Source organism: Xenopus laevis, chromosome 7S (genome assembly GCF_017654675.1).
Source record: "Xenopus laevis strain J_2021 chromosome 7S, Xenopus_laevis_v10.1, whole genome shotgun sequence".
NCBI classification, from domain to species: Eukaryota; Metazoa; Chordata; class Amphibia; order Anura; family Pipidae; genus Xenopus; species Xenopus laevis.
In genome coordinates this window covers 67,796,015-67,823,436 of record NC_054384.1, presented here as the reverse complement: position 1 = coordinate 67,823,436, position 27,422 = coordinate 67,796,015, and positions in this window count along the sequence as shown.

Sequence of the window (27,422 nt, the reverse complement as noted above, 5' to 3'; positions counted from 1 at the left end):
TTATCTGAAAGAAATAACTTAGCTTGATGAGATGGAAAATGGGGAGTAAAATAGTACAGCATATTTACAAATGTGCTATTTATTTAGGTACAGGATGACTCATGGATAAAACAAACAAAAAAACTCAGAATACCAAAATAACCAGAAAGGAATAGAGTGAATGCTGGAGTAAATACGCATGATTTGTAATTTACCCATATTATCTTCTGTTTGATTGTGTATGTTTGACATATAAAGTATTTTATATATATAAAGTATTTTATATATATAAAGTATAAAGTATTTTATTGTAATAGTGTAGGTAAGTGCTGACATTTCATTGCTGGTCTCATTAAACCTGAAAGACCTTGTTGGTAGATGTGAGAATAAACCAGGTCCTTGAGTGCCTGAAGCCAGTGTGGGTTACTGTGGCTAAGCCATGTAGTCTGCACTAAGAAATAAATATGCAAATAGAACAAATGGTAACAAATATTGGCCAGATTTAAAGGAATAGTTCAGTGTGTAAAGAAAACTGTGTAAATAGATAGGCTGTGCAAAATAAAAAATGTTTCTAATATAGTTACTTAGCCAAAAATGTAATATATAAAGGCTGGAGTGAACAGATGTCTAATAAAACAGCCAGAATCCAACTTCCTGCTTTTCAGCTCTATAACGCTGAGTTAGTCAGCGACTTGAAGGGGGGCCACATGGTACATTTCTGTTCAGTGAGTTTGTAATTGACCCTCAACATTCAACTCAGATTCAAAAGTAATAGATATGACCCATGTGCCCCCCCTCAAGTCTCTGATTGGTTACTGCCTGGTAGCCAGGGTAACCAGTCAGTGTAAACCAAGAGAGCTGAAAAGCAGGAAGTTGGGTTCAGACTGACAAGTTATACATCAAATCACTCCAGCCTTTATACATTATATTTTTGGCTAACTAACTATATTAGAAACATTTTTTATTTTTCACAGCCTATCTATTTACACAGTTTTTATTTTTACACTGAACAATTCCTTTAAGGTGGCCATAGACTTACCAATAATACATTAACTTACAAAACTTTTTCGTATGATATTTGGCGTGTGGATTGTGGGACATGAGCTGACTGATATTGGCAGAAGACTTGGATATCGGTCAGCTCATCAATCGGGCTGGCTGGAAAATTTTGATTGGGCGCCTTTAATGACATCTTTCTGTGTGGGACACAAACAAGCATTTTGAAGGTCTGCACAGTATAAGACTGTGATCTGAAAGCCAAAGCCCATCCTGACTGTAGCCATAAATATGTATGTACATCTATAACACAAGATTAAAATTAACACTTCAGATGTATGTATTTAATTCTCAGCTGTTTCAAAAGTTGTCTGACTTCAATGAATTTGTCAAACAACGGCACTGATTGCTAAGGATACTGACAAAAATGCTGAGCCCCTGAAAAGTAGTGTTGGTTGTTTAGCATAGAGACTTGACAAGTCTATAATTTAGTGATTTATGAGGTAGGGTTTGTTAAGTAAAAATCCCTGATTAGTTCCCCTGTCCCATATGTATAAAGATGAAAGGCGCAACTTCTTGTTCTAACACTGAAGGGTTAGATATTTAAATATTTAAGGTAGGTAGATCAAATGTCTTAATCCTGCATGTACAGAATCAGTTCCCCATTCTAATCAAGGAGACAAACAAAATGTACAGATGAAAAACTATAATCTATACATTATAAAACCTACAGTAAACCAAAGCTAAAGATAGGGGGTACCCTAACCTTTTTCAATTGGCTCATATGCAGAGCATCCTGGGCATGGGCTGAACAGAGAGGGGTGGATGAGGGTCTAAGTTCCAGACCTAAATATAGCCCTTCCTATAGTTCATTATATTAGGAGTTATTTATGAATCTCCGGGGTTGCAAGTACAGAGCATTTGCCCTCGAGGTTGCCGTTCACTGAACTCTGGATTAAAAACCTGTCGCTCAGAGCAGAGAGCAAGAGGCGCAGCTCAGCTATGCCCTTACCTCCTCCTGTAATGAAGGTTTAAAAAAAGGGCCCGATGCACACTGCATATTGGGGTACATTGAGACTCTAAAATCCAAAATGCAGCACAGAGGCATGTAGCTTGTTGCTGCCTTTTCTTTTTTTGCACTTTGTGTGGTGCATTATAATTAGGTCATTGTAGAGCAAAGGTAGGATGATGTGTGATAGTACCATTTATATGTTCCCAAGTGATGTGTTGGATGGACAAAGTTGAGTTTTATAAGAGTAAACAAATAAGACATCTTCGTTGTAATTCATCAATAGATAGAGGGATACAACTCCCAGTTTCCTGTGTCTCAAACAGGCTGTTTTTTCTGCCCTTTGCAACTATCTCACACGGTCACAGGGGTGGCAAAGTTTCACTGGACAAAGTTCAAGTGATTCCTCATTAACGAGAAGTGGGAGTAAAGTCTGCGTGTCAGCACAGAGAAGTTCTTGGAACGGGATGAAAAAAGGAAGTGGCTTTTACTTCTGAACTGCTACAATCCATCCTTTCATAAAGTCTCAGAGCAGTGAGGTTTTGTTGAGACACTGATACTATGCTCATTTTCATACATAGGGATTATTCTTGCATGATCAATGAGTCCTTCTTCTAGAAGTTCCCTTCTTAACTGTGCTAGTGTGTTGTTGGCTGTAGATACCATTAACAGAAACAAAAAATTAAATATGAATTGTCATGTGCTGCCATTTGCTTGTTTACAAAGCATTCCAACTCTATAAGCCTGTAGAACGTGAAGACCTGTAGGCTAAACTAAAACTTTGCCAGCCAAGACTATAATTTGCCTTCAAACTACTAAAACCACCAGCATGGAAACATCCCTAGTTTATTTACACTGCAGCATGTTCGTTTTGTAATGTTCTATTGGATAAAGCTCTTCAAAATGGAAGGGTCAAGGCTAAAGAGCAAGGCAAATCGGTTCCCCTAGAGCATAGTGACACATACGGCATGAGATTCCCCGAGCATTCATAAGGAATAAGGTTAAGCTGGAATTTACAGATGAGGGAAACAGCACAGAGTAAAATAAGGCAAGATAATAATACAATGCATCGAATAGTTACAAGATCATAATCCCCGGAAAAATGTCAGGAACATTAATGTACTTATATTTTTAGCAACTAAACTTTTAACATCTCAAGATTTCATTTACTTTTCAGCCTTACTCTTCCATGTATAGATTTTTAAAACACAGAAAAATTATTGTTTAAAGGAAAACTATACCCCCAAAATGAATACTTAAGCAACAGATAGTTTATATCAAATTGAATGACATATTAAAGAATCTTACCAAACTGGAATATATATTTACATAAATATTGCCCTTTTACATCTCTTGCCTTGAACCACCATTTCGTGACTCTATCTGTGCTGCCTCAGAGATCACCTGACCAGAAATACTACAACACTAACTGTAACAGGAAGAAGTGAGGAAGCAAAAGGCAGAACTCTGTCTGTTAATTGGCTCATGTGACCTTACATGTGGTTTGTATGTGTGCACAGTGAATCTTACGATCTCAGGGGGCGGCCCTTATTTTTTAAAATGGCAATTTTCTATTTATGATCACCCAATGGCACATACTACTAAAAAAGTATATTATTATGATAATGGTTCATTTACATGAAGCAGGGTTTTACACATGAGCTGTTTTACTCAGTATCTTTTAATAGAGACCTACATTGTTTGGGGGGTATAGTTTTCCTTTAAGTAAACCGCAAAAATGAGTCTGCTTTGCAATTATTATGCATAGGGCATAAATGTGAATCCATGTGTTAAAATCGAAGGCATTAATTCATTTAGGTTTTTCCCTTTTTAAAATGGTTTATTTCACCAAACATCGGCAAAAGGTTTGATGATAATTGTGATGCTCCGTAATGACATCATAAAGCCAATGCAGCTCGGTAATGTCAGTGGCATTGTGCCGCTTGCCAGGACAGAGCCTCTAGCCGTGTCACATTAATGCTTTGCCATGTATCCTGAAGTTCCCCTTCAAAATGAGGATTGACACAAAGGACTTTGTCAGTTTCTATGATCACCCTCACTGGTGGTAGGCACCTTTGCTATCTGTGCATTCTCACTTTGTATCTTTTTATCCTGCAATTGACCTTTACTTGTCTTGCCTGTAAGGTGACTGCATTGTCCCATCCCCTGGACATTGGTCTTTAATTTGAACCCTGATCTTTTCTCTGCCTTCCTGCCTGTTACGTTGTATGTGCCAGAACCTTCACCTTACTTTTTCTTATTGCTCTGCCAGTGCTGCAATACAGGGTGTACTTTGTATGCAAAATAACCCTGCCTGTGCCAGTGGCTACCTTCTGCCTGCCTTGTTAACCCTTCATGCACTTAATAAGCTGTGCCAAGCACATTGACACATGTGTTTCCCAGCTCCTTCTTGGTCTTAACTATAACCTAAAAAGTAGCCAGGGCCTCCTGGTGGTCTTTAACAGCTCCATGTTCCCTGACAGCAAGCAATCATACTTTTTTATACAGTACATAATAAAGCCCATGGTGCTATTTTACAATATCAGATTTAATCTGGCAGCCCCACCTGTCTGGGGCAGGGACCGGATGCCAGAAGGCAGTCTTATCAACATGCCATAAATGTGTTTTAACAGATTTGTGGGCCGTACAGGTCCATATTATGATCTGTTAGGTGATTATATCCAATTATACACAATTCACTTTAAAATCAACCTTTAGCATTATGTAGGCAGTGATATTCTGAGACAATCTGCTCTCCGTGGTGAAGTTAAACGCCTTGACTAGTCACCCGGGCAGAGTAATGAAGACAAACGGACAGAAAATGTTTGCTGGACTGTACATTGTGTGAGAAAGTAAGGAAACTTCTTCCCAGAAGCAAAGTACATCATTGAGTGATTGCTATGGGTTACTGCACTAGTACATATTTGCCAAGTTAATGAGCCTTGTTGTGATGAATTTCACTTTGTGTTCAAATTGTTACAAAGCATTTGGTAACTTTTCATGAACTGAGCTATTTAACTCCTAAAAATACTTAGAATTTCATAATTTTAGAAATCAGTTTTGCTTTTCTGCAGAATTAACTTAAAGGAGAAGGAAAGTTCTTTTGCCAAAAGTTAGGCACCCCCAAGTGATCGCATTTACTACCCTGAAACTCTGGGCCGGTGCACCTGTCTTGGCACCCTCAAGTAAAAAGATGTTTCCTGCTACTTTAAAGGGAATTTCAACCCAAGTTATTTGTATATATATTGCTATTGAGAGCAGTGTTTTGTTTCGCCCTTTCTATTCTTTGCGCAGGAGTTAAACAAATGCTGATTTCAATAGCAATATCTTTTATAAATAACTTTAGAAACACTGAAAACGTTTAATATTTGTATAATGGAAAGTTGCTTACATTTATCTTTTCTTTTATTAGGCACATTTTTATTTTGGGGTTGACTTTCCATTCAACGGGGAGAAAGACTATTGGGGGAATGTAATAAAAGTTGGTAAGGGAAAATATATTCACAATACGAAAAGTTATGCCTCTGTGAGAACAAATTTTCCTTTTTAAGATAGCTTTTGCCAACCCTTACTGAAAAAGTTGTTTGCTCCAAAAGACTTCAAGCACTTCTTAAAAGTGGGCAAAGCGCAATAAAAATTTGCAATGCAATAACAGCTTAAGGAAGAGTATTACATTGCGAAATGCAAATCTTTGCCTCTCAGTGACTGAGGGCTATAGAGGGCTTGACTTAAAGGTAGTATGGTATAAAATGTCCTATTTACTGTAACATTTACATTTTTTAAAATGTAAATTGCCTTCCTCTTCTGCTTCTTTTGAAATAGGGGTCACCAACCCTGGCACTTAAAAACATTCTTATACTTCATGCCTTCTGTTATTCATCTTCCAGTCACTCATTTCATCCAGTGTCTGGTTGCTAGGGTAATTTGGCTCCTAACAACCAGATAGCAGCTGGAATTCCAAACTAGAGAGCTGTTGAAACTGAAGCTATATCATTTAAAAAAAGACCAATTGTAATTTTTCTCTGAATATCACTTTCTGCATCATGCTAGTATTTCATTTAAAGGCGAACAGAAGCTTTAAGGGGTCATATAATAATAGAAACACGTTTGGTTAGGCCTAGTAAATAGCCTCAGATGTCTGCTATTGGTGGCCAGTATATCTGACTTACTAATAACCTGCTCTAAGTTATTAGCAAATCACAATTGATTACCTAGGAGCAACACGGTGTATAACTCTTCCTCTTTGTGCATCACGTTAAGGAAAGTAACCCTGGGAAAACGTCATAGTCCAAGCTGTATCTAGAAACACCGAGCGCCACAAGATGAAGGAGAGAGTATTATAATAAAAATTCCAAATTTATTCATCCATTAAAATCGGCACACGGTTGTAGAAACATTAGAGAACCATAGGCTTAACGTGTTTCGTAGTTGTCCAGCCACTTTCTCAAAAGCACTTTTTTAATGGATCAATAAATTTGGAATTTTTATTATAATACTCTCTCCTTCGTCATGTGGTGCTCCGTGTTTCTACATACTGCTCTAGGTTATTACCTGGTGCTAACTTTGTGACCTTCATTACATGCAATAGCTTCCTTAGATTGCTAGCTCTTTGTCGGTGTGGTTTAGTAAACATTCTGGTTTGCCATGGGTCAGCTGAGGAAGTTGCAAACACAAATCATACTTAGTAGCCAATTAAAATTAAACTCAACTGAAGTCGATGCTGAGCTAGGCACTACAAGAGGCTGCTCTTATACTACAGTTCTTGACATTGCAGCTACGATTTGAGCCCCTATGGGACCAAAAGGTTGCAGATGGAGTGCCATGCTACTGCAACCTGTCTCAATGAAACAAGGCAATCATTTTCTTACATGGCATAGTACTTTAGTTGCTGTAATATAATTATCAAGTTTGACAAAGAATTCTGATAAGTGTTCAACTGTACTTGTATAGAGAATTAATTGAATAAAGAATGTGCTAAAAATTAAGTTAAAGTGCTAGTGCAGTTGTAATGAAATTAAGTTATCCTAAATAACTTCAAGTGAGAAAATTGATAAGAATAATCAATTCCTATGAAATTAAGTTACTCTATAAATTAATAATACTTCATAAATTCATCCACAAATTAACTAACAAAAAAATTAAAGTGCAGTGCAATAAATTTAAAGTGTTCGACCTAGATAATTCATTAGCTAATTAAAAAGTAGTATAAAAATCACAAAACTTGATAGAGGGTTAAAAAAATCTGTAGCCACAATCCATGAAATAGTTAATAGAAATTAGAAAAATAGATGGTGGAGTTGTCCCATAAACTAGCTACCTGATTTTTTATAGAACCTGGGACACCACAAAGATAAGGCAGGACAGGGTAATCGGGGCTGTGGCCTTGGTATTTAACTTGCCCTAGATGTTTGAAGAGGCTACGTAACCCTAAAAAGCCACAAACCGTCAATCAATTTTTTTGTTAGTTAATAAGTTAAACTTGATAATTATATAACAACAACTATTGGTGGGGTTTCTTTTTCTGTTTTTCTTATAATCATTTGTATTTGTCAGACCTCAACCTATAGCTGTAAAATAAAAAGTTGTTTTTGTTCGAATAAGCGCACCTAATTTGGGTTTTATTTTATGGCATATTACTTTATCACATTAATTATTACTGTTACCCATTTAAATGTCTGTTAGGTCACTGACCCTTGAACAAGATAATAGCTTTTTATGTCAGACTGCAGAGGAAACAAGGCTGGGCAGAGAACAACAGTGTTATTGTATGTAGACTTCTGTCTGTTTCTGATAAACGTCCTCAACAAGATCTATCTAACAGTCATATCATTATGTACTTGAAACAACGGAAAGTGTTGCATACAAAGCTGGCACTGAAAACAGGACATCAACATCAAAAAGCCAGATAATGGAGAATAACTTTACAGAATAAATGCATGCAACAAATAAACAACAGCCAGAGAAAAATCCAGCCAATGACATCAAAAAAGTACAAGACAATTTCTACTTCATATAAATGTACTTAAATGATTACAAAAAATGAGCATATTATATGAAGTCTTGCATTATTGTTCTTAAGATGTCAATGCATTTAAAAGCGAGTACAGAGGATTCAAGAATAAACTAATCAAATAGGAAGTTAAGATAAAACAGGATTATAAAGTCTGTACACTAAGGTCAAACCATTTATATCCCGTCCAATACCCTGGAATAATCTTTGTGATAAATGTGTAGAGACCCTGCGGGTTAAGTGTTTAACTGAGGCAGTTTCCCTTGTATTTGAAAACCTAAGTGGTCCTTTGATTTACCCAGGCAGCTGTTGTCCTTTTTCCTGTGTCTGTTGTAATCTGAGCTGGTTCTTAGCTTGCCCAGGAGGAGGCAGTGTTTAAAAGTTTAAAAGGAAGAGCACAAATGTGCTCAGGGCTATCTCCCTGGATCCCAACTTGCGGGGAGATGGGTACAAGACTAAGCAGGTGAAAGGCCCTGTTAGGGGCAGGTTTTTTAGTGTTAGAAGTTGTGTTATATTTGATCTAGGAGTGAAAGTTTGTGGCAATTTAGTTAATGAGCAGCTTTCTGGCTCCAACAAGAAGAGTAGTTTGGGTTAGCACCCTTGCAGTGATCAAGCTCCAAACAGGAACATGAGTGGATGAGCTCAGGAGTAAGGACAGTGCCAAGGAGCAAGATACCCCCTGGGATCCCTAGGAAAATCACAGGCTGCACTACCCCCCAGAGAGATTTACATGCAACTTTGTAAAGTATGAAGGTTTTCCACTGTCTATTCTGAATGTATATGAAGACATACTGTATACTGCCTGAATGCTGTGATCAAGATTTACTGCCTTGTTCAATAAACCAGTTCACTGTTTAAGAAGCTATACGTCTGTACTTCATTGCAACTTGGTTAATCTGTGCACTAGGAGGCAAGCAGGACTAACCTGAGGGTAAGGTGTTTAAGAAAGGGGAGTGACCCCGAAACGTTGCACTTCGCAATAAACACGCAAGGCAGCTTGCTTGCATTGACCCTGTGTGCCTTGAGATTCTTTCTGCTAAGGTGCTTAAAGGGCAATTTCACACTGCCAGGAGTTACCCATAGCATAATGGTATCTCGTGTACGCTGAACAGGACGCATGCGTGCGTTCTCACATTTTTACTCTCCCCTCCAGGGATATCAACTCGCCAGCCTCTGGCCTGGCTCACCTTCTGGCTTTCCTTAATCCCTTTTTGACTCTCAGTCACCTGCTCACGTCTCTCGCTGCTCCTTGTAGTGGCAGGCAGCACCCCAGTCCCTCTAGGAGTTCCAAACTCAGACAGGTAACCCCTCCAGCTCTAAGAGACCTTCCTAACACTTAACTATTATTAAATACTTTTCCACAGGGCAGCCTTCCTGTGGAAAGTGAGCTCCGACATGTGAACTGGACCACTGGAATGGATTGCCTGTTCCTTCCAGAACACTACAGCTTCCAGGTCCAGACAGCAAAAGCCTTTAAACAGAGAAACCATGGTCTGTTCAGTAACATCTCCCTTGCAGCTTTCATCTCCTCTGGGGAAATTAAAGGCAAAACTCGCTTTTTTACAATTGTTTATGGTCATTCTACAACACTATGCATTGATTTTTGCTTGAACACAAGCAACTTAATTATTATTTTGCTCCTAGGCCTACTGTTCGATTCTTTCAGGGTGGCTTTGGGAAAGTAGGGCCATAATAATAAGGGCAATGGCACACAGGGAGATATGTCGTCCGTGAGTGATAACGAAAATAAAGTAAACAGGCAATGGGAAAACATATTGGGCCCTTCGTTTTCAGAAGTCCAGGTAGTTGCCTTGCCAGGGTGAAAATCTCCCATGTGCTGATACCTTAAAGTGGACCTGTCACCCAGACATTAAAAGCTGTATAATAAAATTCCTTTTTAAATTAAACATGAAATCCACATTTTTTTGTTTTCATTAAAGCATTCATAGTTGTAAACTCATTTAAAAATCTCAGATGTCAATCAAATATTGCCTGCGCCTCCTCTATGCCTTAGGCAAGCTATTACTTTCACTTTCCATTCAGCACTTCTTAGATATCACTGCTCTCCCCACATTCCCCCGCTCTCTTTACCATTTAATCGTGTAGTCAGTGCATGGGAATGGACATTGGGTCCCCCATTCTGGTGCACAAACAAGTTTCTGAGATGATGCAGGCTTGTCTTAATAACAGTGTCCTCAAAATGGCTCTTGCCTGCTTGCTATAATTATGAGTTCTCAGACTGATGAAATCAAGATTCAAATAATTCCTACAGTGTAATTAAAGTTACTTTTGCATGACTAACATGATAAAATAGGATTTGGAATACATTTTTTGGGTGAAGGGTCCCCTTTAAGGGCATCCTGAAGCCCAACTCAGTTTCCCCCCATGAAAACCACAAGATCTCTTGCACAAATATCTAATGTATCAGGTGAAAACAACCCAATGAAACAAGCAGAAGCTGAGCAACATGGATGTATAGAGGAGGTGGGTGTAAGAACCCACTGGACAATGAAGTATTAAGGCAACAAGGAGGGGCTACACATTGAATTTAGCATCACTGTACTCTTTTAAAAATGTTGTCAGCAATACTGACCAGCACCCACAACTCCAAGCATGTAGTGTTAGGCGCCAGCTCTGAGCCCAGCAGATAGGCAGTCACTTAAAATGCAATGAGGTATAAAAGGGGTCATATTTTAGCAGCCATATACTGTATATACTCATGCACATTATATTGGGTAACATGTATAAATAACTCGTAAATAGGCCCTCCTTGTTGATATATTATACAGTATGGTAATATTCAGGATACAAAAACAATATATTGAGAGCAAAAAACCTCTAGAAGTATATAGTATATGAAAGTGGTAGGTGCCTAAACAGAGCTGTGTTGATAACACCGTTGAAGATAAAGGTGGTTTTCATTTAAAAGCACAGTCTACTTATTTCTACAGACACATTTACATTTATTTAGTGAGTTTAAGAATGTTATTCAAGCTCAAAAACAAACCAGTTGCAATTGTGTCTCCTTATTCTACTAAACTAGACTATCTGACACTTCTGATCAGCCTTTACTCCCCAGGATTTGCCAACAGTAAAAATGAAGTATGGAATGAAGGTCATGCACAATAGCTCTGTGTAATAGCTCTGTGTAAGTGAATAAAAGGAAATCAAACATTATTATTAGTGCCATGCATATTTTTTAACCATTTTAGCTCTTTTTCAAACACATGGTTTGGTTCAGAATATATCTCTGTGGTGTCACCCTGGGGTTAAATAAACCTGTCACTCTTGACCCATCAGACACAGCATATCCTTGCCCGTCCTTCTTTCCATTAGAGGCCTTTATTAATGGAGAACTAAACCGTAGCCCATACTAATTATTACTGAGCATGCGTGCATGTTGCCTTTCCCTTGTGCCACAACATTTCCATGTCACAGTTTTGTCTGCAATTTTGGAAGCCATCCTTTGCTCAGAAACTCCAGTGAAACCAGCAAGGAAGCTTTTAAGTCCCTAAATCCTTATGCTATAGGCTAAGTGGCAGCTAGAATAGGCTTACCACTATTCCCTTATCAAAGCTCTTGCAAAGTTTTAGGGCAGAGACACGCTACTATTTCGGGAGATTAGTCGCCCAGCGACAAATCGATTCTTTTTCGGGCGAATAATCTTCCCCAACTGCCTTCCCGCTGGCTTGAATGTAAATCGCTGGCGGCATGGCTTTCGGAACACTTCATTTTCCGAAGTCGCCTGACGTTGCCTCATGAGAAAAATTCGGTAACTTTGGAAAGGCAAAGCAATCAGAGTGCCAGCCTGCCGGCGATTTACATTTTAGACAGCTGAGAGAATAGTCACGGGAGATTAGTCACGTGAAGAAGAATCGATTTGTCACTGGGCGACTAATCTTCCAAAATAGCAGCGTGTGTCTCTGCCCTTAGCTGGTTCTCCTAGCTCAACGGTGTCCAAAAGGTAGATCTACCAGTAGACCTTTAATTGGTGATCGGTAGATCTAAAGACACTCAAACAAACAGCTTGACTAAATGACCCTTCTGTTTTATTCCTTTCCTTCACATATTTATTCTGTTAAGGTTACATAAGAAATAGTTTTTTTTTAAATATAGAAATATACATGCTCATATAAATCAATAAATATTTAAGTAATATTTCCCATGGAACAGAATGCTAACAGTGATATTATGGATCTAGATCATAATGGCACAACATCACTAAAAGTAGACCTTGCATTAGTAAAATATGGGCACTCCTGTCCTAGTTTCTCCCACTGTGCTGCCATTAACCCATTCCTTACCTTTTAATTTATTAATATTGTCTCTATGCCATTCTTCTATGAGTTTTGGGGTATTGTACATGGAATTGCCTCTGTGTCATCCTACTATGAATTCTGGGGTATTGTACATGAAAATTTCCTTTGTGCCATCCTGCGGTAAATTCCGGGGGGTATTATCCGCGGAATTGCCGCTGCGTTCATTAATATATTCACGAGGGTGTATTTGTAAAATGGGGTGTGTTTACTGTCGGTGTGTCTTGCAAAGTGGGAGTGATCTAAAAATGTTGCCGCGGCGGACTACATATCCGCGGATTTCTTTCTAAAAATCTGGTCACCTTAAATTAGAAGCAACATTCTGCTACAGCATGGATGTGGCTGCCTTGTTATGTCTACCTTAGGGGAAAAATGCTTTATCCAGAACAAGAGTTTATCTAAAAGGTATAATTCTCACAATCAAGCGAGGGTTGCTATGACTGCCAATGAAAGAATATGACAGGTAATAGCTGACATGTTTTTCACTGATTATATCATATATATAATTATTGCTAACATCCTCATGACTCAGTCTCCCTCTCGTGTAACTGTGACCTACGTAAATCAGGATAACGTCTTTCACTGACTGAGTCATGCCCATTACGTTAAGAGGCAAGATCAAGCAGAAACCAGAATAAGAATAACTTTACTTGTGCAGGGCTGACATCTAGTGGTAAAGATGAGCAATACAAGTGGATAATTGATGTCAGGGACAACTAGTAAATACTGCACAGTCTAGTAAAATGAGCAATGTGTTTACTGACAGAGTTAAAATAAATATAATGAAACTAGCAACTTTAAATAAATGCATTTTTACCAAATAGGTACAAGTCTTAGACCATGAATTTCTAAGACTCCTATTCTCTCCACTCTATTATTTCTTCTTTCTCTTAGTATTACTTTGTCTTTGTTCTCCTTCCCCTCTTTCCTGTCTTTAACTTTCATTCCTGTCTCTCTCCACTGCCTTTCTCCTTTATTCTTGTGTACAGCATTCTGTCTTCCACTTCTCTTTACCCTTTAGAGGTACAGTACCCAAGGCAATGGTCTTTTGAAAGAATGATTACACATTTTGTTATTGTATTAGTTTTGCTTTTATTGCTTATGTTTTTTTCGTTGTCTCATGACATAACCATTGCAAAAGGGTCTTTAGAAACTCTATAGAGTGGTGCTAAATTGCATTATTGACTGTACTCGTGCGATCAGACCTTCCGATCGATATCAGGCCAAAAATCGGCCAGATGTCAATGGGGCAAGTTTGCTTTTTCTGCGATCCAGGATCGCATTGGATAGTTGATGCAGTCCTGCGACCCGTTGGTGCCCATTCGCAGCATTGTAATCCGATCTGGGGCCGAACGTTTGGATTCACCTGATATTGCCCAGCTGTTATTGAGCATATCAGGTTAAAGGAGAACTAAATCCTAAGAATGAATAGACCTAAAAATGCCATGTTTTATATACTGAACTTATTGCACCATCCTACAGTTTCAGCTTCTCAATAGCAGCAATGATCCAGGACTTCAAACTTGTCACAGGGGGTCACCATCTTGGAAAGTGTCTGCGACACTCACATGCTCAATGAGCTCTGAGCAGCTGTTGAGAAGCTCAGCTCAGGGGTTGTCACAAATTATCAAGCAGAAAATTAGGTTAGTCTGTAATAAAAGATGATGCTATGGGCGGAATATTAAATGCTGATTCTAGTTGCACCGGTCTCTGTACTGTCATGTAGTAATTACCTGCATTAATTACTAATCAGCCTTAAACTGTGACAATTATATTTTATGTGTGTTGTATATTTTGATTCGGTTTCTAAGCTCAGTAATTGACAGCAGCACAGAGCATGTGCAGTGAGTCAGCAGAAAAGAAGATGGGGAGCTACTGGGGCATCTTTGGAGGCACAGATCTTCCCTGCTAAAGGGCGGTGGTTGCCTTCGGCTGGTACATAAGCCCAGAACATAATCTGCAACATTTCTAGCCTACTTCTTTAATTTAACTTTCCTTGTCCTTTAAGATCCCCTCCTTTGGCGACCTCGCTAAACGAACGGATATAATAGTGTATGGCCACCTTAACTGATGAAACCTAATTGCTAATTGCTTGTTATTAGAAACTGTATTTTTAAATGTAGCACTTATTTTTGTATGAGTCTTAATATAAGTATCTGATAGAACAGTTGCACCCAATGTAAAGCCTCTTCTATCATGCTTGTAGCATTCTTAATCATGTTGTACTTACTAGACTTTGGACAGAGGCTTATAATATCCCACTTAGTCCTTGCTGATTCCAAAACCTTGTGGAGTGTATATTGTTTAATGAGGACAGGAATAACACAAATGTTTTAAAAGCTTAATAGACAGAACAGTGACATAACTAGATATTACTGGGACCCAGAGCAAATAGAATTTAGTTGGTAAGTTAGTAACATCTGTTAAACATGCATTATTCTACAGATTCTTTGTAAATATGGCTGAAGGGGACTAGTATTCTGCTCGCCAGATCTGAGACATTTATTTCTGTGGCAAGGAGAGTGAATCTGAATGCAGAACAGAGCAAATATGCAGAGTTTTCTTATTTCTTATCAGTTAGCAGTTCTGCATACAACTGATTCCAACTACAGAAGGTTCCACCAGAATTTGGGCTAATCATCACAGTGCAGAGATTCTTATCAGCAGATACACAAGGGGTTGGTATGAAATGACCATACTGTTGATGTCTTAGATTCTGTGGTTGGGGATTGCTCTTTCGTCTGTGCTGCAGTGTGTGTTTACCGACTACATGCGACTACCCAAGATCAAACACCAGCGGCATGCAAGTAGTTAAAGAAATTCACAAAGTTAAAACACTTCTAGTGAGATGAGCCCAAACTGTCGCCAAATCCCTTTCTAATCTGTATGCATAGGGAAAGAGATCACACTTTACTAATGGGATGCACATCCCAGGACTTTGATGTATACTGCACGTAGGGCTGCATGTGAAGTACGGGCACCCCTAGGCCAGAGTAGCTGCTCGCCCCCTGTCCCAGCACCTCCACCCCTGTCTCCTACTTACATTATGCAGCTTTAAAATCTTCCCCAACCCTCCCACCTCCTGTACCTGAAACGCATCACTAGCAATAGCTATCAGCAGTAGAGGGGACTGGGTGGGCAGGAGAGTGAAATAGCTGTTGAGTAATGATGTACTAATCTGACCTGTTTCGTTTCGCAGACAAACGTGAAACGGGTCGCCGGGCGACAAATGCATTGGGTAGCATTTTTTTTTTGATGCGTGACAACATTTATTAAATGTGTAACAATTTTATTGACGCACAACAATATTTTTTGATCCATTGGGATCTATGGGGGTCTTTTTTGCTGCGAAATCTACCCTGTTGTGATCTTCTGTCTGCCCATTCCCCAGTACAGATGAGGCATGGATGGCATACCACCCTACTGCCTGGACCTTTGTGGCCTTTTCACAAATCCAGGCCTGACTGCACTTGTACTTACAGATCAGGATATATTAACCCATGGAAACTGGTTTCATGTGAACAACTTATTTTTATATGTGAACTGCTTGTAGCTAGGATCTGATTTACGTCATGTTTCTACAAAATTTTCTAATTAGCCCTAAATACAATGTTGTTGTTATTGTTACTTTTTATTGCTTCTCGTTCTATTCAGACCCTCTCCTATTCATATTCTGATGTCTCATTCAAACCACTGTTTGGTTACAAGGGTAAATTAGACCCCAGCAACCAGCCAGCTGCCGAAATGTCACAATGGAGAACTGCTGAACAGAAAAACGAAATAACTCAAAACCATAAAAAACGTCTTAGAATATAAATATCTGCATCGTTCAAAAAGTTAAAGGGGGACTCTCGCATAAATAAAAATTTAATTTAAGTTTCAGCATACTAAAATAAGAACTTTTCTAAAAACAATCAATGAAAAATTCTGTACTGTTTCTGAAATAATTGAGTCCATCTTCTAAAGGGGTGGCCTCTGGTACCCATAAAGTGGATCACCGTACCAGAGGCCACCCCTTTAGACTAGAAGAAAAGAACTTTCATTTGAAGCAACGTAGTGGGTTCTTCACAGTCAGGACAGTGAGGTTGTGGAATGCACTGCCGGGTGATGTTGTGATGGCTGATTCAGTTAATGCCTTTAAGAATGGCTTGGATGATTTTTTGGACAGACATAATATTAAAGGCTATTGTGATACTAAACTCTATAGTTAATATAGGTATGGGTATATAGAATTTTAATTAAAAGTAGGGAGGGGTGTGTGTATGGATGCTGGGTTTTCATTTGGAGGGGTTGAACTTGATGGACTTTGTCTTTTTTCAACCCAATTTAACTATGTAACTAACTATGTAACTATCCCTCTCTCAGCATCTGTTTCTCTCCATTCTGTCTTCTTGCAGCAGTTAGGTATCAGATATTCATTGACAGTTAGATCCAATATATTTAATAATGAGGCTCCTTTTGCCTAGAAGAGGTCACTCTATTAAAATCACCAGACATCATGTCTCTCTACATGCAGGATTTATGCAAAAGGCAGTTATTTTGTTAGATTTTGTTTGTAATGGAATCAGTTATTTGAGTGATCTCTAATTCATCTGCTAGGAATGGAAGCCCCCCTATTAGATATATTGGATCTAACTGTCAATGAATATCTGACACTCAACTGCTGCATGAAGACAGAATGAAGAGAAACATATGCTAAGAGAGGGATAGTGAAGATAATCTTGATTATTTCAGAAACAATGCAGAATATTTAATTGATTGTAATTTCTTATTTCAGTATGATGGAGTTTATATTAAATTTTCGCAACAGTTCCCCTTTAACTAAGAAGTCGGAACAATGCAGGGTCTGTCTGTATTATAAACGGGAGCTCAGCAACAGGTCAGATGATATCTGGGCATGTGAATATATATTGAATCAGATCAATGCTGAGAGCAGAAGGAGCAGAGAAGCACAGTGGAAGTGCTAATGTACAGCAAGGGAATGGAAAATGCATAATGCAGAGCTGCTATAGACGTTATTACAGCCCTTCACTCGAGTTTAGAAGTACTGGAAGTCAAACAAAAGATCTGGCTATGTTAAAGTCAGAAAGTTAATTGGTTCTCAGATATTAGATTCTTTCCTTATTAACCATCTTAAGTAGATGAGCAAACCCACATATAGAGTCCTGCAATATTTCTTAATCCTCTATCTTTATGCTGACATCATGCTTTTGGTCTATCAAAGGATAGATATTTTTTTTTTTATGTTTGCTCTTTGCCATCCAGCCTCATTTGTTTGCCAAGTAATAGGTGTAATTATGTTGGCAACCAACAGACAAACAGGTTTATACTAGAGCTTGGATCCACATTATTAAATATTATGAAATGCGTCTAATTGTTTTTTCAGAAGAGTAATTTCATTTCAAGACTCAGAATTGAGAAACACAGTACTGCAGACTGTAGCCATTGTCATGGGCCAAAAGCGAAATGACAAAGCCAACCTTTGTATATACAGAGCCACCCCATGAACTTCACTAACATCGTGTTGGGCCAAAGCCAATGCACCATGGGGTAATACAAGTTCAGCGGGGGTCAGATAAATAGGGTATGTTCTAAAAATGCATCCATTGTCTTTTTAATTAAAACATTCCATACTTTTTTTTTTCATTTAAAATAGCATTTTAATCAAGGCTTTGGGTCAGTAGCACGATCAGTTGCACCAATGTAAAAGATGTATCTTTTCTGCCAATCCACTCCAGTCAACTGAAAGAAAATCCAAGGGCACAAGCAAAAATTTGTTTTGTTCTTTGTTATTTTTCTTATTTATATTTTATTATATTTTGGCTCTATATTGCCAAAGGTAGATGTCAGCTACTTAAAGTGATACTGTCATGGGAAAATATGTTTTTTTTCAAAATGCATCAGTTAATAGTGCTGCTCCAGCAGAATTCTGCACTGAAATCCATTTCTCAAAAGAGCAAACAGATATTTTTATATTCAATTTTGAAATCTGACATGGGGCTAGACATTTTGTCAATTTCCCAGCTGCCCCAGTCATGTGACTTGTGCTCTGATAAACTTCAATTACTCTTTAGGGCTAGTCCACACGGGGAGATAGCGACGCGTTTGCGGTCGCGGCGACAAAGCCCCGCGACAGTCGCCGCGACCGGCGCAGGCGACAGTTTTGTATGGGTGCCTATGTAAAAACGCCTGTGCTAACCACACGAGGCGATGCGCTTTTCAACAGTCGCCTGAAAAAGCCTGGCGAGGCATACAAAACTGTCGCCTGCGCCGGTCGCGGCGACTGTCGCGGCGCTTTGTCGCCGCGACCGCAAACGCGTCGCTATCTCCCCGTGTGGAATAGCCCTTACTGCTGTACTGCAAGTTGGAGTGATGTCACCACCCTCCCTCCCCCCCCCAGCAGCCTAACAAAAGAACAATGGGAAAGTAAACAGATAGCAGCTCCCTAACACAAGATAACAGCTGCCTGGTAGATCTAAGAACATCACTAAATAGTGAAGCCAAGTCCCACTGAGACACATTCAGGTACATTAAGTAGGAGAAATAACAGCCTGACAGAAAGTAAATCCATCCTAAAGTGCAGGCACAAGTCACATGACTGGGGAAGCTGGGAAACTGATAAAATATCTAGCCCCATGTCAGATTTCAAAATTGAATATAAAAAAATCTGTTTGCTCTTTTGAGAATTGGATTTCACTGCAGAATTCTGCTGGAGTAGCACTATTTTCATGACAGTATCCCTTTAAATAAAAATGTTTAAAAGAATTACATTTTATTAAATTATTTCCCTAGAAACCGTCGAAGGAGGACAATAGTAGTGATTGTTTTTTCCTAAATAATCTCCCTAAACGAGAGTTAAAGTGTTCATCATGGAAAGAGAGACTAGACTATCAGAATCGCCATAGGAGTCTCCATTTTGATATTGCAGACCTGTGCGTTTCCAGTGATTACAATCCTGCATGTGGTTATCAGCATTGTATTCATGAGAGGCAGACAGGGGGTGTGGCATGGGCATGCCCTTGGACTAGCATCGTCAGTGCTTAAAGCATGATGTGAACTGTAGTCTAACATTCACAGATGGATTCTTAATGTAGCTGCAGAATAACCCCCTAATTAAAATCTTACTGCATCTGTCTGCACTTGACTCTCTTCTTGGTTTCATGCAGTTCTTGCCAAAGGCATTCAACAATTGTTTTCTAGCTTGGAACACCTCATCTGAACTTTGATATTGGGAGTCAAAATTGCCTAACTGACATAGCACTGGAAGGGATGATTCTCACTTGATAATCCTCTAGCATATGTAATTATGTCTGTGATGTCTCCTACAGATGGCTAGGGGGTACAGACTGCAGAAGTGTGCAGTTCCATCCACAGCTTTAACATATCATGGGAGTGAAGAACACAAAACAACAAGAACAAGATGTACAGAAACCACTGTGCAGGATAGTGACATCTAAGACTGTTCTGGACAGGTGGATATAAATGTTATCATTAGATATAGTACATATTTTCTTTCTGTTTCTGATTGTGGAAATTAAACCAAAAAGAAAGGGCTATTTACACTTGGGGGCAGATTTCAGAAAATCTTTGAATTCAAAAAATTCAAATTTAAAGCTATTTTTGTGTACTTTGACTAGGGAATAGTCCAAAAGATTTAAATTTGAATAAGATTCAGAAATGTAAAAATTCGACTTCGACCATTCGCCATCAAAAACCTGCCGAATTGATGTTTTAGCCTATGGGGGACCTCCTGGAACCTACTTGGGAAAAACTTTGATTTGAATTCGATCTAATACGCTATTACTTCAATTCATATGATTCGAATTTGGGCAAATACGGACCTATTCGATCAAATACGGAAGTTTTTCAAATTCAAAATTTGACCCTTGATAAATATACCCCTTGCTGTACTGGTTCCTTTTGGTTTTTGGTTATCTTGCACACTAAAAACTACTTTTTAAAATATGAATGTTACCTATAGGTCATGTTGATGTTTTTCACTGAGAGGTTTGTTTTTGTAAATTATTATTAGTTGAAGTTTCTAAACCTGACTGTTTTGCCAACCTGACTGTCCCATCTCAGTCTGTCAGTTAAAGTTTCTAATGCTAATGGACTCCTGCTGCTACACAAATATGGCAGCCCCCTCATACAGGAACATGAGGCATCAGACAGGTAATGTAAAAGCATTGTGCAAATACTTTATGCCAAAGTTATACATTCCTTTCAAAGGCAATATTATTATAGATGTAAAAAAGAGTTTAATTTCTGGTGTCAGTATCTCTTTAAGCTGGCCATACATTATATGTATAGCTTGTTTGGCAAGCTCACCAAATGAGTTGATCTTTCACCAATATGTCCACCTTGAGGTGGGCAATATCGGCTGATCCGATCATTTGATATCAGATCATGATTCCCATTATGTAGACCATTGGATCTGTCAGAAAATCAAACCTGCCCAGTCAATATATGGCTGATTTTTGGCCAGGTATCAATTGTTTAGTCCCATTGGTTGGTACCATACATGGGCCAATAAGCTGCGGACTGGCAGGCCTGTTGATGGCAACCTTAAAACCAGGAAGAAAGAGTAAATTATTGGAGAAGAAAAAACTCTTACTGGAAGATATTCTTGGTTAAAATTAGACTACTGACCCTAAAGTAAAAGAGTTATTGTGCAGTGTTGCTTTAAGAATTAGTATCTTATGATGGACTACAGATCCTGAGAGTTTCAGCAACAACTGAATGGAGCAGCACTGCTATATAATGTTTATGATGCCTTTAAGGGAGAATTAAAGTTTAACCAAGAGGCTGGGTAGAAATGCTTCACATAATGTTTTGGGGTTCTGTACCAGTCTAAGACATCGGCAAACCTTTAGCCGGAAAGATCTGTGCCTCTGAAGATGCCCCAGTAGCTCCCCATCTTCTTTTCTGCTGAGTCACTGCACTTGCCCTGTGCTGTTGTCACTTAACGACCTTAGGGACAGATGCACAATTTACTGAATATATATATATATATATTTAAATTATATAAACGTCTCAATATAAAGCTGATTAGGAAATAATTAAAATTATTCGTACATGTCAGCTCAGAAACCAACACAATTAGCATTAAAATTTAATAATCAGCCCTGCAGCATCAGCTTCTATTATAACTGAATCTAATTTTCTGAAGGACCCTTAAACTTAGATTCACAACAGCTGCTCAAAACACATTGAGTATGTGAGCGTCACTGACACTCCACACGGAAACCAAGATGGGGAACTCCTGTGACAACTTTAAAGGCCCATTATAGATTTGCTGAACCTTTAGGCTGATGCAGTAAGTTCAGTAGCAAACCTACAGCATTTCTAGCCAAATTACATTTTATAGATTACTTCTCCTTCAAGCACTTCAGGAGCAGACAGCAATCAAATATAAATATGTGAAAGAGCTATAATTAAAGTGGGGATACCAGCTGAATTTCTGTTAGTGCTCCTCCAGTCTGGACAGAAAATAGTTGTAAAGTACATTGTCCAGAAATACAAAGCACTACCCTTCAAATGTGGCACTCCAGGGGGTTATTTACTAAAATACAAATTTATCTCATATTTTATTAAAAAAATACAACCAAACTCCCATGCCCCATTTTAGCTTTTTTATTAATTAAAAAACTCGATTTAATCGGATTGCGGAAAAACTCGATAAAATCTAGCAAAAACCAGAATTGCTCTAATTTTTCAGGCTTTTTTCCCCGAATCGCTCAAATTTTGCCCAAAAAAGTCAGCTTTTTGGGCAAAACACAGCGCAGACCACTAAGATTCAAATTGAGATAGGTACCTCTCCCATTGACTTATACAGGACCTTGAGAGGTCTAAGATAGCGAATTTTCAGATTCAGGCTTTTTACAGTATCGGGTTTCTAGTAAAGCTAGAAAAAAAATTTGAGTTTTCTAGTGAAATTTTTTTCGGGATTTTAATAACTAACCCCCCTTAGTATACAATTCAATTACACTGAAAATCCACAATATTAATAGCAGTTTATAAGACAAAAGGGGCATGTTGTGTAACCCCTATGGTTAAAGGGCAGTATACCTCCTTGTTCAAAATGAATTCAGTGAATAAAGCTCCCCATAGACGCGACGATTCTTCTTGCCAAATGACCGATTTAAGGGAAGTCCGACCAATCCTTCGAAATTATCGTGCGGTTAGTGGGATTCGAACGATCGTACATCTTATAATTTTTCGTACAACATCTGTCAGGAAATTGATCGGCCAGGTTAAAAAATCTTTGTCGGTCCCAGTGCAATCTATTTATGTTTGCAGGGCCAAGCAGGCAGCTCCCCTTTGTTTTCCTGGCAAATTGGTCTTTTTAGTTGATGGTGAATTCGTACGATCGTTCCGAGAAGATCGTGGTCTCACGATGAGGATCTGATCTTTTAAAAATCTCAACATCTATGGCCAGCTTAAGGCTTGTGCTGAACACACAACATCATACTTTTGTTTTAGGAAAAACAATTGCACTGTTGCAATGACAGGTGCTGGGATGGTTTTGATGCCTCATATCATATCTCCTCGAAGTAGCTGTTTCTATGGTCTGAACATTAACTTGTATGCAAAATCTTCTTTATGCCATTTAGTTTGAGGATTTATTCCTTTTGTTCTTGCTTTTTAATCATTAAACAATAAAAAGTAAAACATTTTTTATTGCAATCACACCCAGGACATATAATGCTTATTAAAGTTTTTTAATTAAAACAGGAGTTCATATGGGAGAAACAAATTGAAGCTGCTGCTGTACTACATTAAAATATGAGAGCGTAACATACATCTGAAGGAATTATATGGCAGTAAATTTAATACACATAAGGGGTTATTTAATAAAATTCACTGTTTGCCCAGGAGCAGTAACCCACAGCAACCAATCAGCAGGTAAAATTTACCAGCCACATGTTAAAAAGCGAGCATCTTATTGGTTGCTATGGGTTACTGCCCTTGGGCAAACTTAGTGCCTTTTATTGCATTTGGGGGATAGTGTTTGTAAAATGGATCAACTGAAACACAAGGGCTCATTATGAAAGGGTAGGCCCAAGTGCTGCATCCGTTACTGCCTAATACATCTGTTCCTAACTTGGTCCAATGCAAGATTACACTGCAATCTAGTACCAGTTGTACCTAAGTTAGTGTATAATGTAAGGTGCAGAGAGCAAGGGAAATCTGTTCTGAATGCCTGTCTCACGCAAGATGACGCCAAGATGAGGTTAATTATTTTAAAAAAATCTGTTTAAATGCAAAATGATAGCAAGGTGGAACATGAATTCTAGACAAGAGACTCAGCTATAGAGAATTGAATGCACATATGGGAAGAGGTAGTGAGTTGGGTGTTAATGAGAAGATCATGTGAAGTGAATTCTTGAAGATAAGTTCAGCGATATAGGGTGGGGCAGAGTTGAGAATTGCTATAAATGTGAGGGCCATTAATTTGTGTGTAATCATTTATAGCACCATAAGCCATTGTAGTGAATAGCAGAGGGATATAGCTAAGGAGGAGAAGTTGGTGAGGTGTGTGTTATTAACTATAAAAGAGATTGCTAGGATGTTATGGGTGGTGGAGGGGGAAATAGAAAGTTCTGAAAAAAGAGAAGTGATACAAGTACTTAACAAATGAGGACTAAGGGGCACAATTATGTGCTTCTTGGTGTTCTACCAGGATCTCAGAAGTTTCAAGACTTGAAAAGTGTTTAGAAAGGGAGGCAAACAGTTAACAGGATGACGCTGAGCAATGTCATTTCTCATAGAGTTGATTTTGCTGCTGAAGTGCTCAGCAATGTCTTGAGCAGTGAATAAGGAACATGGAGAGGGTGGGGAAGGGAGAGTAAGAAATTCTAAGTAGAGGAAATATGCATTTTGAGAGTGAATTAATGAGATTACAAGGAAAGGCTTGAATTCAGGGCTGGTTTGCAAAAGCATGTGCTAAGGTCAGCCATCCAAACACAAACCCCAACCCCCATGTTTGACCTGTGAACATCAATGCTGGACTCTGAGTTGGCCAGAAATTCTCTGCGCATGTGCTTTTGCCCCTCTTAGTGCTCTTGCACTTCTAACTAGGGTCTTAGTAAAATACCTCAACTATGTTTGCGATTCATATACTGTAGCTGTCAAACGAAAAGAACTTGACGTTTCAGAGAAAACACATTGCAGTGTCTCACATATATACATTCCCTTGAATGCCAAAGGAAGAAGAGAGAATGCGTGAGAAAGAAAATCTTCTCCGCCCATGAAGCGATATGTTTCCTTTACTGGAGGAATTCCAACAGCCGCTGTTCTTGTTAAATTGAATTTCAAATGAAAGGAGAGTTTGATAAAAGTTGTTAGACAACATGCCTATTCCTACTGAGACTTCATGTTGTGCCCTGAATTTAAAAGGAAAAAATGTGTTTGCTGAAATGTTTCCGTGTATAGTCAATAGGATTGGTCTACAGATTACCGAACTTCTTGCTTTTTAATGCTGCTTTGACCTATGCTCTATAAATATGTTAGACCCTTTAGACAAGCAACGAGGTTAGTGCTTTTATAATGCATTTTCCCCTATATACTGTACCTCCAACTAGAAGAATACCAAAAGTGTTACAATTTGTTGCAGAAATCATTTGTAATAAACATGCATGGAAGGTGTGAGCACTCATCCATCACACTTGCTATAAACACATTTCCATCAGTGTTGGCAACTGAAATGAAACGGAAGGGATACTATCCCTTTTTTAATAATTACTTTCTTTATAATCTTTTAAATTCCTTTTTTCATGTATACATTTCAGCTCAAGGGGATACATTGTAAATATAAGTTAATGGAATCTGTTTTCTGCCACCAGGTGAAGCATGAAGTAAACAACGACAGCAAAAAAAACTCTCTCTACAAAGTGGCACTGCTGTAAAGTTACTTTAAATAGTTTAACTGAACACCATTAGCATTATGGTCATAGTTAGCTTTAATGCCCTGGAGCAGATTGTCTGTTAAGACTAACTAATGTCACAATCAAATTGGAAAGATCTATGGCAGTATAAAGCATGTAAGAGAGTCCTTGATACCATGTTAACAAGCAGGTAGGCTATGAATCATTATAACATATATCATACCTCCCAACTGTCCTGTTTTCTGTGGGACAATCCCAGTTGTTAAAGCTTAGCCCGCAGTCCCGGGTTTCTTACTGAATTGTCCCGAATTTCTGTATGATTGGCTGCACTGATGCGAGAAAAAGATACAACGTTTCTGAAACTTAATTAAAATAAGCTTTTTGGCAGAGAGCACAAAACAGTCCACAGCGGCACTTAGATACTTTTGTAGCAATTTAAGATAAGCAAAGATACAAATGTAACTGTGTAAGATAAGCAAGTCTCTTGGGAGAACTGAGACTAGCAGCTTAAATGGCAATTTACTTTCATTAGCAAAACACTGTTATACCACATAAAACATTGCCCTAAAACTCCCAGAAATGTGGTAATGGTAACATGGTAATTAGTGGTGTCAAAAAAGTTTGCCGTGCTGCGAGCGGCACAACTTTTTGTCCCTCTTTTCAAATGTTGGGAGGTATGCATATGATTAGACACCTTTGTGTTTTAAAGGCCACTATACATGTATTTCCTATTTTTTCTTTGGATTTAGATTTCCTCTTTTTTCCCCCTCTAAGTTCTACAATGCTGCTACTGGATTAACTTTTATCTTTACAACTGTCTTTAAACCTGACTTTCAAGAACTTCCTTATTACTGCCCATAACCCTCTCATGTGTTAAATCCAGTCTAGTGCAGTGGATATTGCAAGAGTTCAATTTAAGCCATGACCTGCAAGAACAGGGCCAAATGTGTGTCTCTCCTTAACAGAGACACTTCCCTGGCTTTTCATATAGCTTGTACAAAGCGATGCTATACAATTAAAGGGGTGGTTCACCTTTACGTTAGCTTCTAGTATGTTATAGAATGGCCAATTAACAACAACTTTTCAACTGGTTTTCATTATTTATTGCTTTTTGTTTTGAAATTATTTAAAATTAATCTTTCCAGTTTTCAGAAGCAGGTAGTGATGGGCGAATTTGGGGTGTTTCGATTTGCCGAAAAATATCGAGAATTTCCATCGAAATTTGTGAAACGTCGTTTTTTTGGACGCCGGTGTCCATTTGTTTTTGATGGCCGCAAATTTTCGCGGCGGTTTCATTAATTTATTCGCCGGCGGCGAATCACGGGAATTTGCACCTGGCGAATAAATTCACCCATCACTAGAAGCGGGTCACTGACCCCATCTAAAAAAAAAACAAATGCTCTGTAAGGCTGCACATTTATTGTTATTGCTACTTTTTATTGAACATCTTTCGTCTCCTATTCATGTGCCAGTCTTATTTAAATCATTACATGGTTGCTAGGGTAATTTGGACCCTATCTACTTAATTGCTGAAATTGCAAACTGGAGAGCTGCTGAATAAAAAAAGTTAACTGAAATGTGAACCATGTGTTTTTGCATCCATAAAAGGGATCTAAACTCTAGTGTAAACTTACTCTTTGTGATCCACTTTTGCATTTACTCACATTTAACATTTTCTGTGGTTTCTCAGAAATAGACTGCTGTAGAGAGGACTTTAGGCTTAACAACATTCTCTTAAAGAGGCAGCAACCCCAGGGTTAATTGACTATTAACTATTAGTAGTACAAGACTGCTATTGACGCTGACATTCTGACTTCAAAGAGAGCTGTTGAGCCAAAAATCCGGGATCTAAAAACTGCTTATATCTAAAAAAAACAAAAAAAAAACAACTACGAAATAAGTTTATTTAAAATAAATGCAGAATTATGTTATTTTGTAATAAAAAAGTAATAATGAATACAAAATATTGTCATGAATACAGCTCTTCTAAACATGGAAATGCAAGTCCTTTAAGTTTCAGAATATTAAGAGGTGCTATTGTCTTAAAGCTTCACTATAAAAAGCATTTCAATTGATGATGGTATAAATACAAATAAATATGTACAAATGCTTTTGCATGCTGTTTAGTTCTTTGAGTCATGCAATATCAAAAATAATGTTAGGAAGAAGTGTATTATGAAAATGATACTTAAACCTACTTGGAAGCAATAAGAAATATTTATGTT